Below are 17,384 nucleotides of genomic sequence, written 5' to 3' on the forward strand. Positions count from 1 at the left end.
TTTGTATAGAAAAGAGACATGGAGGACCAGAAGGGGACCACCAGAATTGATCTCTGAATCCATTTTGTTTCTCGGGAAGTGTGCTACTGCTTGCCACTACTTTTGCCCCTCTCGTCCAATGACGTGACATAAATCAATGCTTCTGTTTTGTTGCTCATATCGTTGACCCTTATGTGTGGTGTGAGCTGACAACCTTGGCATTAAAGCTGGGGTTCTGTACCTGCAGATATAGTTCGGAAACAGATATTCCAAATTACCTTACTACACACGAGGGAGTTTGAGACTGTTGGAGACACATAAAACTCTGTTTCTTTCGACCCAGATTTGCCATTTCCTGCTTATGTCACCCTGACATGAAGCATGTCTGGCATCAGAAGGCCAACCTCTACAAGCGGTCAGTTTTATCTGGGGATCCAATGATGGAAGGTGTTAGAAATGGGGTCTCTAATTGGCAGAGGTATACACCCTTGTCCAAGTAGGGACCACAATCCTAGTCAGGGTAAGTCACACACAATCCAAATTATCCTGTGCACACCCTCTGGTAGTTTGGCACTGAGCAGTCAGGCTTAATTTAGAAGGCAATGTATAAAGTATGTGTGCAATAACTCATACAGTAACATAGAGAAAACACCACAAAAATACATCACACAGGTTTAGAAAAGTATAAGATAGTTAGCTGTTAAAATTAAGGTAAAAAACAATCATGATTTGATAAGCACAAGTTGAAATATCACTTTTGCAATGATAAGAAGAGTATTAAGGCCCTCATTACAACCCTGGCGGTCGGTGATACAGTGGCGGTAATACCACTAACAGGCCGGCGGTAATAAATATGAAATAATGATCATGGTGAAAACCGCTCAGACAGACAGCCACTTTAACACACTGACCGCCAGGGCGAAATCAGCAGGCACCATGGCGGTAACCATCAACAGCCAGGCGGAAGACAATTTACCGCCCACAGTAATATAACACACCTATCTGCCACCTTTTCTGGGGTGGTAGCAACAACTTCAAAAGCCTGGTGGAAACACTGCACAGAAGGGAAACGACTCACCTCTGGACACTCAAGGAATAACCATGTTGCAATGGAGCCCGAGTTGCATGTCTTCCCCATGCTCTTGTACCTTTTGCTCCATTACAAACACCAACGCCAGCAAAGACGACCACGGTGAGTACAGCCACCTAGCACACAGGGGAGCGGGGGGGGGGGAAAGAGAGTGACACACCCGCAACAAGCAACACCCCCACCCCAACACCACACACACAACCAAATGTGGTAACATAATATACACGCCCGTACCCCTCAAGAATAATGCAAGGACAACTACTATGGTGTAAAAAGGCTGTAATAAGATAAATATAGGGGAAATTTGTACATCCAAATCAAAAAGTATACACATATTTACAATGCAAGGGACACTGCCCAGTCCTCAATGTCCGTGGGCCACAGGGCCACATCACAAAGTTCAAGGCCCAACCTCACTCCTACAACAACATGGAGAGAACACTGCAAGGGCATCAGGTCGAAAATAGACAGGCACCTCAGGTGGATGGGAAGTGGGGGAGACCTCAGCCAGAAGATGGTACAATGCCACTGGTCCTGCAGAGGGCAACATGCCCATCACTCTGTCCTAGGGAGTGCAAGGCCACAGTCTCTCAAGTGGGTGACTTGCCCACATGCTCTGGAGGGGGCAACATGCCCTGTGCATGGTCCTGGGGAGTGCAGGACCACAATCTCTCAAGTGGGTTGAGGTACTGGGTTTTTCAGAACCGGTACTGATCCGGTAACCCAGCGTTGCCAGGGTACACCCAAAGACCTCGGGTACTTTCCTGATTCAGACTACAGAAACTCAGAGTCTTCTAGGTGAAGTCAAAGATCGAATTTATTGGCTGCAACCAATTGACAAGTGTCCTAGAAGTACAACAGCACGATTTGTATGTTCTCAGGAGACTGTGTTTCAATGCAAAGTCAGGTTTCCTTATATACAGTTTTTTAAGCTTCAGGCAAACATTCTTGACATTTTGGTTGGTCATTCACATGTTTTCACTACAAAGGAAAAAACAGTGTCATGATGAAACCTCATATTTCATGTCATCCAACCCATAATAAATTACCCGGCAAGGCCTAGTATTTTACATCAGATAAGTGTGGACCCCCAATAAAAACGGGCACCTCCCCCTCGTAAAGTAAGAGGAAGAAAAGAGCAGGTGCAGGTGTGAGCAAGATTAGGTAGGGTGTGTGAGCGATAATAAGGGTTTTATGGCATGGTGTGCCTTGATGCTATCTGATTCGGCCACTGGGAGAGGGACTGACCAAACAGGTTTGGCCTGAGGCAATGGTTCCAGCTTGCCCAGGTCAGAGAAAAGTCAATCAAGGTGTACGTGTCCTTGGAATCAAATCTGACTGTATTATAAGCCTATGTGAGGGCAACTTTTAAAATGGCTGCCGTGTATAAAATGGGAGCCACGAGTGCAGGACGAAAATGGCGATTTCGAGGTGAAAACGCTGCTGGAATTGAGCGAAAATGCTCATGCTTAGTGTACTAGTCATTATCGGTCTTTTGATACTAAAATCGTACTGCTGTGGCAAAGTAAATTACATGGGTCCAGAATTTTTAGAACCACAAACCCTCCTTTTGCCCTTACATAGGCAATAAATCTATTCCCATGCTAATCTGAGTCCAGGTCTATGTTTATAAGGCCATGGAGATGTTGCTGGAGCAAAATTCTAGTACTTGGTAACTCTCTCTGGACAGGTCTCCTCGAACATGAAGTAGCACAAAAGGCCACATATGGCAGGACAAAATAAGGAATACCTCTATCTGCAGTAGGTGGCATAAGATCACACACCCAACAATTAGTGATGTTCACTACTAACTAGTGTTGATGCAGAAGCTGTACAAAAGAATTGCTTACAAATTCTGATCTTCTAACCTGCTCATGTTCAGGAAAAGGGTGAAAAGAGTGCAAAGAAACAATAGTAGGAAAAGACATAGGTTGGGAAGTGGGTGCAGAAGTCAATTGAGTAGAGAAAAACAATCCCACCCATAAATGACAACGTCATGTTTAAAAGACACTAGAAAACACGTTATTAAGAACATATAGACAACGGGAGAAAGTAGTGACCACTATTTACAAATGAAATAATAATTTTTCACAACCCTAACCAAAAAGCAAATCCTAAAATTATCTAGTAACATTTTTAGGGCTCCTCTGCATTTCAGTAATTTTTGTATGTTCAGGTGGAACAGTGGTGACTCTCATCAATGCTCTAAGGTGGAAAGGGGGTACTCTTTCCACAGAAAATGGACTTTATTCTGCTTTTACTAAACAGAATAGTACTTTAAAACAATGCCAGCAAAACAATCAGTCTCCTAACACCTAGTCTATACAATCACACGGAAACCTCTTGTGAAACCAACTATGCCCAGAGTCCGTTCAAAAAGCCTCTCTGGCAGGCTTCTATTGTCCATCAAATTTTCTTTTGTTGTTTTCTTTCGCATGGGCCTCTTAATTCAGGCCTCTTCGTGAGAAAATACTGCTTAGTTGGAGTGCCCTCCTGGCAAACACCCACAGCTCACTCGAAAGTCTCAATGTCTTAAAGCAATGCACCAGTGTCTCTCCTCTGTGGCAGACACTACAAACAATGTGCTCTTCATTGATCAAGGGCACAAATCATCTCGTGCAGACGCAAGCACCATTAATTGGGAAATAGCTCAAGCTCAGCCGCACTTTCAGACTCCAACACTCATTATTTAGTGTCAGAGGACGCTCAATGCTGCTCTTTCATGGGCACCACAATATAGTGCCTTTTTCCAAACTTGAAATCTCCGGTGCACTGCCCTTCTTCCATTGGAGCAAAGAAAAGGGGGTGTGTGGCCAAAACTCAGGCCAAGGTGCTCAAGGGATTGCACACTGTCAGAGGTTACCAGCACATGACAGGTAGACAAATGAAACCTCAAAACAGCTCTGCCATCAACAACAGGAATCCTTCTCTTTAGCTCTTTTACACTGAAACTTTGGTTTTGTGATATCCAACGCTGTCTGATGGAGCAAGTACGATACCATGCGCTGGCGATCGCTGTCCAGCTTTGCTACTTTCTGGGTGCTGAGACTGTAGGGCCAAGACGTCCGTCTTTCATCTGTAGCTGTCACTGATGGGAATTAGGCTTAAATCAATGTCCTGCAGGTTATTATGACTTGATACCTGCAGAATCTAGTGACGTAGGAAATGTGCCACAGTTGTTAGTTTCCTTCAATTTAGTAAAAAAAAAAACAGTTCATGGTTTTTAACAAGGGGACTGCAAGCAGGTGGTCTGCAATCTTCAAAGGAGTAGCCATACACCATGGGCATAAAATACAAAGACAAAGGCAGAAGGGCAAAACAGGGTCTCTAGCATCTTTAATTGGGTTCTCTCCATTATTCTCTGCCATCTATAGCTACATGAGAATTCTATCTGAATGGATTTCCTCACACAGTGGCATTGTCAAATGGGGTAAACACATATTTGCCTCAATGATTAAGTCTAGGTGTTCCTCCTTACCTTAGAACATCTCAATAGAGAAATCACATGATACCGATTATCAGGGACATGTAGAAACCTTCCTTTAAAAACTGTGCATCAGGTGCACTATGCAATACACAGGCTAATAGTCAAATGTGCAAACAAAAAGACAAGAACTAGAGGGTCCTGATATTTGCATGATTAGGACACATATGATCCCACCAAAAATTAAAGTAGCAGGAACAGAAGGGAACCGAAAACCAAATTAAAATAGACATTGAAAATTCGTCATGTTCAAAAAGGTAAACATAAGATATCTCCTATTGAGATGGAAAACTTGTCTTACTATAATATTGAGTCAGTTAACCAGTCTATCGCTACCCTGACAGTCAGGCTGGAAAACATTGAAGCAGGCCTAAGGCAAATTCTTGAAAACCAGTCTGGTCATACCAAAGGGAATTATACATAACATGGGAGTCCCTGGTACATCACTGCAGTCTGGAAATGTGAACCTGAACAATACATCAATAATAATAAAAGGGCTGACTGGTGAAAGGAATTCGAAAAAGAGAAATGGGACTAGGACATAGCTAAAATCTCAATAACTAAGCATGATGCGACATTGGTCAGGGGAAGTAACAAAAGAAAAAATCTATAGGAAGAACAAAAACAATTATTTGGGTGATAGTCAGGCATGTGACACAACACCGAGAGTACGGGTGATACACAAAGGCCAAAGTTACACAAATTTTAACTCTACCGTTGGCGACTACAACATATACGGTACTCCTAGCTAATGTTTCAGTTCCTTCTTCAGGAAAAAATGAAAACCTGGTTTTCTTTTAAGGAACGAAAGCCATATGCTACTTAGGAAACACAACATCATTAACTAATGTAATATAGAAATTAGGCCACCTTGAGTCACAGATCTATAATTTCATCCTTAGGTCCAATCAAGGATACATAAATGTAGGGCTGCCTGTTCCTTTAAGGGAAGGGGCAGTAACGTGACTAACTGCAGGTGACACACTTTGATCCTGTATATCTCTTTTTATTTTCCTTCAATACCATTATAGCCAAATAGACATTCACTGGTGAAGTGTTGTCTTTTATGTTCACAGCATGAAATATCATTATCTGTGGAATTTAGTAACCAGAACAAGTTCAACCAACTGTTGCGTAGCGATGGGCATCATCATGACCATCCCCTCACAACACAGGGGAGCTTGTAATAGTATCAAAAGCAGCAACAAACATGCAAAAAACAAATAAAAAATAATAAAAACGCACAAAACGTCAAGCCATCAGATATACTTGCTGTGTATCAAGCACAAAAAGCATAGACAAAACAATAGCATGTGTGAATAAGCGGTGACACACAACACCATGTCATGTACTTTATGCACTGTAAACCTGCAGCCCAAAACCCAATATTTGGGCCTGTTTAATTTGTCAGGTTTAAAATCCTTACCCTCCTTTTGACAGTAGATCACCAGGCAATGGAAATCTGCTGTCAAATATAACTTTACTGTTTCTCTTCTAACATACAGGACCAGCAAGAACAATTCATGATAGGACCAAATACATGAAAATAAATTTCCATTACTTAACTGTTACCCTCTTGTCAGTTACTTTGCAACATCAAGCCACCTTAGTTTTACCTTTCTAAAATTAAAATTGTTACACTGACACTCCATATTAATTTGGCACCTACAATTTCCACTGTGAAAAATAAGTCTTAATTAGCAAATCGTTCTCATTAAGGCATGTAGCCTTCAAAATTTGAGAAAAGGGCTGCATCTTATTTTCTGTCTAAGACTTAATGCAACACTTCGTTTTCTGTCAAATAAAAGCAACTAGCAGGCATCATTTTATTTTTTTAGAGCGGAGACACAAATGTATCAGTTCTGCAGAGCATTTAACATGATGTTGGGACTTTCGAAGAAACCCCTTTTTTTTATATTTTCCCTTTGGAATTAAGTTCTTTAATTGTATTGATGTTCTTCTGGAGAAACCAGAAATCCCACTTTTAGAGGCCCGTAGGGTCATTCTGCATTTTACAGAGACAAGGCCCTAATTTAAAAGGTCACAAGTGTCAACACGACAGCCTCCTCCATTGTTTATGGGAAAACTAAAGATAGCATCTCAGCAGCATGACTTGAGCCAGCCTCTGTAGCTCTCCTAGCTTCTGCCACTCTGAATCTGTCAAAGACAGTAGGCCTTTCTATTTTCCTTCTAACCTGCAATAATTCACTCTATTTAAAAAAAAAATTTTTTCCTTTTTAGGCGCTAAAAAAAATTATCTCTATTTCCAGATTATTAAACTACATTTACTGTGAATAATTCACAAACCTTAATAACACACATACCAGTTGTTAGAATAAATGCTTGTTGCAATCCCATGCAATGGTACATATTTCATCAACCTCAAATGAATGAACGTCTCAGTAGGCCCAGCTGAAGTTAGAACCTTCAACCTTGATATTAGAACAAGCCTTTGTACTGGCACATTGACTCATTGAATCATAAGAAGGCACAACCTGCAAATATATATCAAACCTAAATGTATGCATTTACTGAAGCCTGAGACACTTTAAAAAGTACTCTGAATGAAAGAAAATGCAGTTTAAACAGTGCTTTTGCCCAAAATCGACTTTGATATTTTAGGCATTAAAAAATCAATATCCTACAATTTTCTTGCATAATATGCACTACCAGAATGTCTATTACACAATCCATGAGTCAGCCATTGAAAATATTAACTTATACTTTATAGAAATGAGCTTGTTTGCTCCTGCGCCAAGGGAAAATTGCACATACAAATGTCATTTTAGCGGTGCAACATAACTTAAATTAAATTTTAATGTTAGGAGGTCATAGTATAGGTATTAAGCTTTATAAATATTAAAAAACGATTTTGAAAGGCACTTATTTTTTAAATAATTTTTCCATAATTAATAATTTTCTTTAAAAAAAAAAAAAAAAAAAAATATTCTTTTTTTTGGTGATAATTCCACATATAAAAGCAAGCTGCATCCCTTGCCTATTATTTGGGATACATTAACTCACAAGCCTAAGCGCATAAGCCTAACTTGAAATGCGTCACATTTTTGCGCCACTTTCATTTAAAAGGAAGGTTATGCAAAATTCCACCCATGTTTAACTGGGAAAGTGCTGGCTGAATTGAACATTCCTATCAAATATACTGCAGCTGAAAAGTTTGCCTGTGAACATCTAATACAATGCATCTAAGAAAAATGCTGTAAATGTATATATTTTTTTTTTTGCAAAAATAGATAATTTTGTTTTTTTGGGGCCCTATTTATATCTATTGAATGTGTTTTCTAATTTATTAAGCATTTAACGGCAGTTTTGTATATGTGCACAATTGCTCATTCTATAAATTAAAGAGCAACATATAACTATGTTAGCACATCACATGGTTCATTTCTGGATTTTTTCCAAGTTTCTACTTAATATTAATTAACCAACATTTTACTTAACAAACTGTAAACATCAAGAAGACCCACAAACACACATTGAGCTCATTTCAGATATAAACAGAAAACACTCAGTACACACAATACAGCGCGCTTTAGCTATTTTTCATAAATAGCGCCGTCGCAATTTACTTACAGAACCGTTTGCAGATCCTAGTTGTAAGTCATATTTACAAGAAAAAAAAGAAAACTTTTCTCAATTGTTTCCAAGAATAGCGGACCCATACTTTACTAAACGTGATGGGGCCTACTCCGTGCTTCACATATAGTTCATAGGTTGGAGTTCCAATCGGAGGAACCGGACATGAGTCCTCCAACCGGGAGTCCCTTTTACAACCAAGACAAAACAAATTTCCAAGTCTGCTAAGACCAGGCATCTTCGCTCACTAGTCTAGCTTCAAACTTCAAAGGATTATCGTTTACGATAGTCTCGTGAATACACGAGTCCTTCGGCTTTGGTACTTGCAAGTTCCAAATCAAAGTGATCCCGAAGGGATACCAAACCAAATGTCCAACTAAGGACCAAACCAAGTGTCCAACTAAGGACCAAACCAAGTGTCCAACTAAGGACTGGGAGACGCTCCACTTATACTTAACTGAAAATATCAATGACGTCACCAGAAGACTCGTCTTATCGTTTCGCTCTACCAAAAATCAAGGGTCCAAATCAGGGCGATAGCCAGGGCAGCAGTCCTTCATAGCCGTCGGGAAGCGGGGAACCTCGCAACAAAGACTTTCGGACCACGTCGACATGCAGGGGTCGATGAAGTGGCGGCCTTCCTCCAGAATTTTCACACGAAGCTCCCCACGGACCTCAGGCTTGGACCGGTACCGCTCGTATCGCCCTACGTTGGGCGCCAACTGAGGTACTGGGTTTTTCAGAACCGGTACTGATCCGGTAACCCAGCGGTGCCAGGGTACACCCAAAGACCTCGGGTACTTTCCTGATTCAGACTACAGAAACTCAGAGTCTTCTAGGTGAAGTCAAAGATCGAATTTATTGGCTGCAACCAATTGACAAGTGTCCTAGAAGTACAACAGCACGATTTGTATGTTCTCAGGAGACTGTGTTTCAATGCAAAGTCAGGTTTCCTTATATACAGTTTTTTAAGCTTCAGGCAAACATTCTTGACATTTTGGTTGGTCATTCACATGTTTTCACTACAAAGGAAAAAACAGTGTCATGATGAAACCTCATATTTCATGTCATCCAACCCATAATAAATTACCCGGCAAGGCCTAGTATTTTACATCAGATATGTGTGGACCCCCAATAAAAACGGGCACCTCCCCCTCGTAAAGTAAGAGGAAGAAAAGAGCAGGTGCAGGTGTGAGCAAGATTAGGTAGGGTGTGTGAGCGATAATAAGGGTTTTATGGCATGGTGTGCCTTGATGCTATCTGATTCGGCCACTGGGAGAGGGACTGACCAAACAGGTTTGGCCTGAGGCAATGGTTCCAGCTTGCCCAGGTCAGAGAAAAGTCAATCAAGGTGTACGTGTCCTTGGAATCAAATCTGACTGTATTATAAGCCTATGTGAGGGCAACTTTTAAAATGGCTGCCGTGTATAAAATGGGAGCCACGAGTGCAGGACGAAAATGGCGATTTCGAGGTGAAAACGCTGCTGGAATTGAGCGAAAATGCTCATGCTTAGTGTACTAGTCATTATCGGTCTTTTGATACTAAAATCGTACTGCTGTGGCAAAGTAAATTACATGGGTCCAGAATTTTTAGAACCAGAGGGTGACTTGCCCACATGCTCTGGAGGGGGCAACATGCCCTGTGCCTGGTCCTGGGTAGTGCAAAGCTACAGTCTCTCAAGTGGATGACTTGCCCACATGCTCTGGAGGGGGCAACATGCCCTGTGCTTGGTCCTGGGGAGTGCAAGGCCACAGTCTCTCAAGTGGGGGATTTGCCCACTGACTTGTCCTGGGGAGTGCAAGGCCACATTCTCTCTAGTGTGTGACTACTTCCACTGGTTCTGGAGAGGGCACTGTGCCCAGTGAGCTTCTTCCTGGGAAGGATGGGGTGAGTGGATGGCTTCTCCACTGGTTCTGGACGGGGCCTTGTGCCCAGTGTGCTTCTTCCTGGGAAGGATGTGGTGAGTGGATGACTTTTCCACTGGTTCTGGAGGGGGCATTGTGCCCAGTGTGCTCCTTCCTGTGGAGGATGGGGTGAGTGGTTGGCTTCTTCACTGGTTCTGGAGGGGGCATCATGCCCTGTGATGCAGGTATTGGGTAGTGCAAGGTCACTGTCTCTCAGCTGGGTGTCAGACCCACAAGATTTTCAGGGACCAGGCCGCATAACAGTCCATGGATATAGGACTACACACTGTCTGCCGGCGGTGACGGCTGCTCAGTGGTGGCAGTGGCGGTGCAGGTGTCGGTGCTGGCAGTGATGGTGGGAGGCTCTAGCCCATCCCCTGCAGCCTTGGATGGCTTCCCACTGGGGCTGCTGCTACTGGTGGCGGTGCTGGTGCTGACAGTGGTGGGGGGAGGCTCCAGACCATCCCCTACAGCCTCGGACGGCTGCCCATTGGGGCTGCTGCTGCTGGTGACGGTGCTGGTGGTGATGCTGGCAGTGGTGAGGGTGAGGCTCCAGCCCTTCCTCTGCAGCCTAACAGATGGCTGCCCACTGGGGCTGCTGCTGCTGGCAGTGGTGCTGGTGGTGGTGCTAGTGGCGGTGCTAGCAGTGGTGGGGGGAGGCTCCAGCCCATCCCCTACAGCCCCGGATGGCTGAACCACCATGGTTGGTGGTGGGGGCTCCGACTGAGTCCTAGCACCAGGACTCTTGTCCTTTTTGCCTGCTGGTGCAGGCCCCTTGCCCCTCCTGCCAGCAGCTGGGGATGGCTCCGTGCACCTTTTGGCAGCAGCTGGGGACTGCTCCTTGCCCTTCCTCTCAGAAGCTAGGGATTGCTCCTTGCCCTTCCTTTTACCAGCTGAGGGTGACTCCTTGCCCTTCTTTGCAGCAACTGGGGGTTCCTCCTTGCCCTTCTTTGCAGCACTGGTGCAGGCACCCTATCAGTGTGGGTGCCTGGTGCCTGGGATCCTCTCCCACCTGGTGTAGATGTGGACACTACTGTGCCCCTGGATTGGGTGGCTGAGGTGCAGGGCTGGGTTCTGACCACCCTGGCCTGATGTGAGGGACGGTGGGGAGTGCTAGGGAAGAGGTCAAAGGTGGAGAGGAAAAGCTTCTTAGGGACATTGGGATGGGAAGAGGGAGATGGTTTGGGAGTGGAGGTAGAGGGAGTGGTTATAGGAGGTGTCTGTCTCGTGTGTTTGGGTGCATGTGAATGGGCTAGATGCTGTTTTGAGGTGGATGGCTGTTGGGTGTCTGAGTGCTTGCGTTTGTGTACTTTGGAAGGAGGGGGCACAGACACAGTGGGAGAGGACACAGGGGACGTGTGCAGGGAAGTGCAGCTGGTGACTGCCAGTGAGGGGCATGTGCTGATAGGTGTGCTGGTGATGGGTGTAGTGGATGAGGATGTAGTGCATGCAGGTGCGAGTGTAGATGCAACTGGGATGGAGCTGGACGAGGAGGAGGAGGGGGCCACAGTCGAGGCAGTGGATGTTGTTGTGTCTACATATGGATGGTGTTTGTGTGAGTGCCTGTGGGATGAAGTGTGGTGCTTGTGTTTGCCATGTCCACTCTTGTGTGTTGTCCTTGGTGCATGCTCGTCTGACTGTGTGCTTAGGATAGGTTGGGGTAGAGGGGAATGGGATTGGGTAGAGGAAGTTGGAGGGGGGAGGCTAGAAACAGGGACAATGGCTGCCATCACAGAGGAGGCCAGAGCCTTGATTTATCTCTCTTGGGCCGCTATGCCAGTGTGAATGCCCTCCAGAAATGCATTTGTCTTTTGAATTTGGGCTGCCAGCCTCTGGGTGGCATTTACAATGGTTGACTGCCCAACAGAGATGGATCGCAGGAGGTCAATAGCGTCCTCACTCATGGCAGCAAGGCTCACTGGGGCAGATTTTGAGGTGCCTGGGGTGAAGGAGATGCCCACCTTCCGTGGGTGAGCAGGCACGGGAAGCACGCTGAGGGGCTGCTGGGAGGGCAGTGCTGGTATGGGGGTGGCGGATGTACCTGTAGCTGGGGTGGGCACAGAGGTGTCCGCCACCACCAGGGAGCTTCCATCAGAGGAGAAATCCGTGTCCAAACTGTCCCCTCCTGTCTCCGTCGTGGTACTCTCCGCACCCTCCGTCCCACTGGTGCCCTCACCGTCGGTGGATTTGGCCTCCTGGGCCCTGTGGGATGCAGCTCCCTCCATCGCCGGTGCCTCAGCTCCTCTGCCAGATGATGCTAATGCACATATGGACAGAGTGACAAAACAAAAAGGGGGGGAAGAGACAAAGGATGCACTTGGTCAATGGCGGCAACAACACCACCGTTGGCGTACAGGACACACACACACAGGGACCAGCCCTTGGAACTAGGCAATGCACTACCAGTCGCAATGCTAGTCACCAGCCCGTGGACAGGGACACCTAACGCCAATAGCAGCATAACAGAGACCCGCAGACCCCTGCCAAGTAGTGGATGCCTACTAGCTTGGTTGGAGGTATTTTACATCAGAACCCTGCCCAACATGGGTCCTACTCTGCAATGTCAGGCCTGGCCTAGGGGCACCCACAGGCCCGCCTCCCGCACCCGGATAGCACCCCACCAGGTGCAAGTTGTATATTGGGGCACTGTACTCACCCCCTTGTGGCTGCTGTGATACCCCCAAGTGCTCAACCAGCTCTGGATAGGCCACCGCCAGCATGCGATCCATCAGTGGGGTCAGGGTTCAACAGGCACCCCTTCCTCATTGGGAGGCCATCCCCAGCTGGGTCTCCGGCGTCTTGAGTGCCCAGCATCTCAGGTCCTCCCACCGTTTGCGACAGTGGGTGCTCTGCCTGCCGTAGACGCCCAGGGTCCGCACGTCCTTGGTGATGGCACGCCATAAACCCTTTTTCTGATGGACGCTGACCTGCAGGGAAATGGACACAGGGAAAGATATTAGTCCGACCATCCTGCCTGTTACACTCATGGCCCACCATGCCCCTTCCCATCCCCATTAGCACAGACATGGCCCACCATACATGCAGCACGCTGCCCAGGGCCCATCCACCAACCCCCCTACATGAGGCCTTCACACACAGCACTCCATGCATTTAGGCCCCATGCATCATACTCAGCTGTTGGTCTGGACGCCCATACAGCATTTGATACTGGGGTAGGACCCCATCCACCAGTCGCTCCAACTCCGCCGAGGTGAAGGCCGGGGCCCTTTCCCCAGTGACACGAGCCATGGTCAGTTCTAGACACAGGTCACAGCAGCACTTGCAGTGTAGGTCCTATCCTGTTGAAGGTCAGGTAGCAAGTGAATGAACAGATAGAAAATGGCGATGACGTCCACGGCGGTGCATACCGTCACCTCCGGCGTACATCACTATTGGCCACTGTACCCCATAGGGCCCAATGTTAACCAATGAGGAGTTGCACAGCGGTTTTCGACCGCCTCCCGCAACAGCACACAACTTCAGCGTAATTACTTAATTTCCACATGTCCCTCCAAACAGGATAGGTGGATGCCATTTCAGTGGGGGGTGCAGGCCATGGCTCCTAATGGCATCACAGTACACATATGCACCATTTGGACCTCTCCAATAAAATACTGTTACAATAACGACTTGGCAACAATGGAGGACAGGCACATTATCCTCAGCTATCGACTGAACAGGGCCACAATCACAGAACTGTGTGCCTAATTGGAACCTGACCTAATATCTGCTATCCGTCACTCCACCGGGATCCCCACCCTGGGGCAAGTGCTATTAGTGCTCCATTTCCTGGCAACTGGCTCCTTCCAAGTGACAGTGGACTTGGCAGCAGGAATGTCTCAGCCAATGTTTTCATTAGTGCTGCCCAGAGTGTTGTTTGCCCTGATTAAACACATGTGCAGCTACATCATTTCCCCCAGGTGGAGGATTTGGCCACAGTGAAAGCTGATTTCTATGCAATGGAACTTATCTCCAACATTACTGGGGCAATTGATGGTACACATATAGCATTTGTCCCCCCCCGGCGTAATGAACAGGTGTTCAGAAGTCGAAAGAGCTTTCACTTGATGAATGTGCAGATGGTGTGCCTGGCGGACCAGTACATCTCCCACGTCAATGCAAAATATCCTGGGTCTGCACATGATGCCTTTATCCTGAGGAATAGCAGCATCCCATTTGTGATCGCTCAACTCCAGAGGCACAGGGGATGGCTAATAGGCAAGCCCCGGTTCCCACACAGTGGATGTCATTGTATAGGTATGGTGTGGGTCCTAAGAGTTGTTGTGTGGCTAATAGTTGTCCCTCAATATTTGCAGGTGACTCTGGTTACCCCAACCTCTCATGGCTACTGACCCCTGTGAGGAATCCCAGGACAAGGGCAGAGAAACGTTACAATGAGGCACATGGGTAAACAAGAAGAATTATACAGAGGACCTTTGGCCTCCTGAAGGCCAGGTTTCGTTGCCTCCATCTAACAGGTAACTAACAGGATCCCTGTACTACTCACCCAAGAAGGTCTGCCAGATCATCATGGCATGCTGTATGTTGCACAACCTTGCCTTACGTTGCCAGGTGCCTTTTCTGCAGGAGGATGAGGCTGGAGATGGCCGTGTGGAAGCAGTGGACCCTGTGGACAGTGAAGATGAGGAGGCAGAGGATGAGGACAACAGAAGTGCAATAATTCGTCAACATTTCCAATGACACACAGGTAAGACAGTGTAACTTCACATTTAATTGATAGTTTTGTGTTTGACATTGCCACTGGCAGGCTGATTTTCCCACTTCTATGGCCACTCAATGTAGCCTTTGGCATATCTATTTGCAGATATTTGTGCCCCACTATCGCTCCTGGTGTGTTGACGGCAGCCAACTACAGGTCATACCTATGTATACATTTCTGTACAGTTGATATTCAATGTTTAAACCTTGTTAAACGAATACATACTTAAATCATTTGACATACTCCATAATTGTATTTTTTCAAATGGTGTTTATCTAAGTGCTAAGAGTTAGAGGGGGAAGTGCAATGGGCTGGGGGATGATGGAGGAAAGTCCATGTTGGAGTCCAGTCTATTTGTATCACAGGTGCATTGTCCAAGGGGCAAAGGAAGGGGAGCAATGGCAGTTCAAAGTGGACAGGGTGACAGAGTGGGACACAATGGTGACAATCAGGAGAGTCTCATTTCCTGGTGGGGGTCTTAGCAATAGTCTCTGGCTTCTGTCTGGATCGCAGGGAATTTTTGTGGGTGGTTCACCTTCTGTAGGGGGAGGGGAGCTGGCGGCCTGTTGTTCCTGTGGCGGGGCCTCCTGTCCACTAGCGGCAGCAGAGGTGGAGGGCTGTTCATCCGTTTGGCTAGATACAGATGCCCGGTAGGGTGCCACTGCCTCCCTCATAGTGTTCGCCATGTCTGCCAGCACCCCTGCAATGGAGACCAGGGTGGTGTTGATGTCCTTTAAGTCCTCCCTGATCCCCAGGTACTGTCCCTCCTGCAGCCGCATGTTCTCCTGCAACTTATCCAGTATCTAGCATATCGTCTCCAGGGAATGGTGGTATGCTCCCAGGATTGCAGTGAGTGCCTCCTGGAGAGTTGGTTCCCTGGGCCTGTCCTCCCCCTGTCACACAGCAGTCCTCCCAGCTTCCCTGTTGTCCTGTGCCTCTGTCCCCTGAACTGTGTGCCCACTGCCACTGACCCCAGGTCCCGGATCATCCTGTGTTTGTGGGGTGACCTGGGGTCCCTGTAGTGGTGGACACACTGCTGATTGACGTGCCCTGGGGACAGTGGGGACAGTGGAATGGGACCACTGGGTGGGTGCTGTGGTGGTGTTTCCTGAGGGGGGAGGCTCTGTGGTAGTGTGAGAGTGTGCCTGGGTAACCGACTGTCCGAATGTCCCTGATAGCCAGGTTGGTCATCCAGTTCCAGGCGAGCAGAGCTGCTGTCATCACTGTGGGCCTCTTCTGTAGGGAGACTGGATGTTGCTGGCACCTCTTTTCCAGTGACATTGGCTTGGAGACCTGTGGGGATGTAAATGCAGTGTTATTGTTTCTGTGTGTGACATTTTGTGCATGGGTAGCTATTTGGTGGGCTAGGTGATTCTCTCCATTGTGCATGCAGTGGTGATTGGTGTCCATGCAGGTCTGTGAGTGGTGTACATGCGGGGCTTGGTATTGGGATAAGTGGGTTGTGATGGTGGGGTATGTGGGAGGTGGTGAAGTGATGGGAGTGAGGGTGAGGGTGGGGGTTTGTGATGGCATGCAAGTAGAGGGGGTGATAGTAATGGAGATTTGACTTACCACTGTCCAGTTCCCCTTCTACTCTTGCCAGGCCCTCAGGATGCATGATTGCCAAGACTTGCTCCTCCCATGTTGTTAGTTGTGGGGGAAGAAAGGGGGGTCCACTGCCAGTCCTCTGTACAGCTAGTTTGTGTCTTGCTGCTGTGGAACGTACCTTCCCCCGTAGGTTGTTCAACCTCTTCCTGATGTCGTCCCTTGTTCTGGGATGCTGTCCCAATGCATAGACCCTGTCCACAATTCTCTGGGAGGGTGTTTTATAGCGGTGTAGGTGTGTGGGTGTGGTGTGTGTATGAGTGTCAGGTGTGTGTAGTTTGAATTGCCCAATGTGGTGTAGTTTTGTTTCAGTGTGTGTATTTTGAGCGCAGTGGTATGTACCGCCAATGGTTTACCACCATTGAATGACCGCCACAGTGATTCGTGGGTCATAATGTTGTGGGCATAGTTCTGTTGGCATAAAGGTGTGGGTTTTACTACCACCAGTTTATCACTGACCTTTGGGCTGGCGGACTTGTATGTGTGGCTGTATAGTGACGGATTGGTATGTGTGTGTCACAGTATGCTTGGCTGTTATCCGCCACAGCGATGTTATGTTAGCGGCAGTCGGCATGTCGGTAAGCAGGATTTACGGCCACTGTCATAATGAGGGCTAAAGTCTTTAGAAATCAACAAATGTCTCTTGTGTGCATTAAGTACCTGGTATGCATCAAAATTACACGCAGGAAAACCACAGAGGAGGAGATGCGTGGAAAAAGGAAGGTGTGTGTCAGATTTCCTGATGCGCACAGACAATGCGTTGATTCTTCCCACACTGCAAGGGCTTTGCGTCGATTTCCAGAGATAATGCATGGAACTCCTGAGGTTGTCATATCCTCCCTCTCCCTAGGTACCAAGACATGACATGTTGCATGTCAATGATAGCAGGTGACAAAGCATTTCTGAATGGATAGACATGACAACCAGTACACATCACAGCTGCAAATAACACAAGGGTCAAATGTGGCCCCAATGGTTTTCCACACATGTTTCCTCAACATGTATGT

The sequence above is a fragment of the Pleurodeles waltl genome, chromosome 2_2 (assembly GCF_031143425.1).
Source record: "Pleurodeles waltl isolate 20211129_DDA chromosome 2_2, aPleWal1.hap1.20221129, whole genome shotgun sequence".
NCBI lineage: Eukaryota > Metazoa > Chordata > Amphibia > Caudata > Salamandridae > Pleurodeles > Pleurodeles waltl.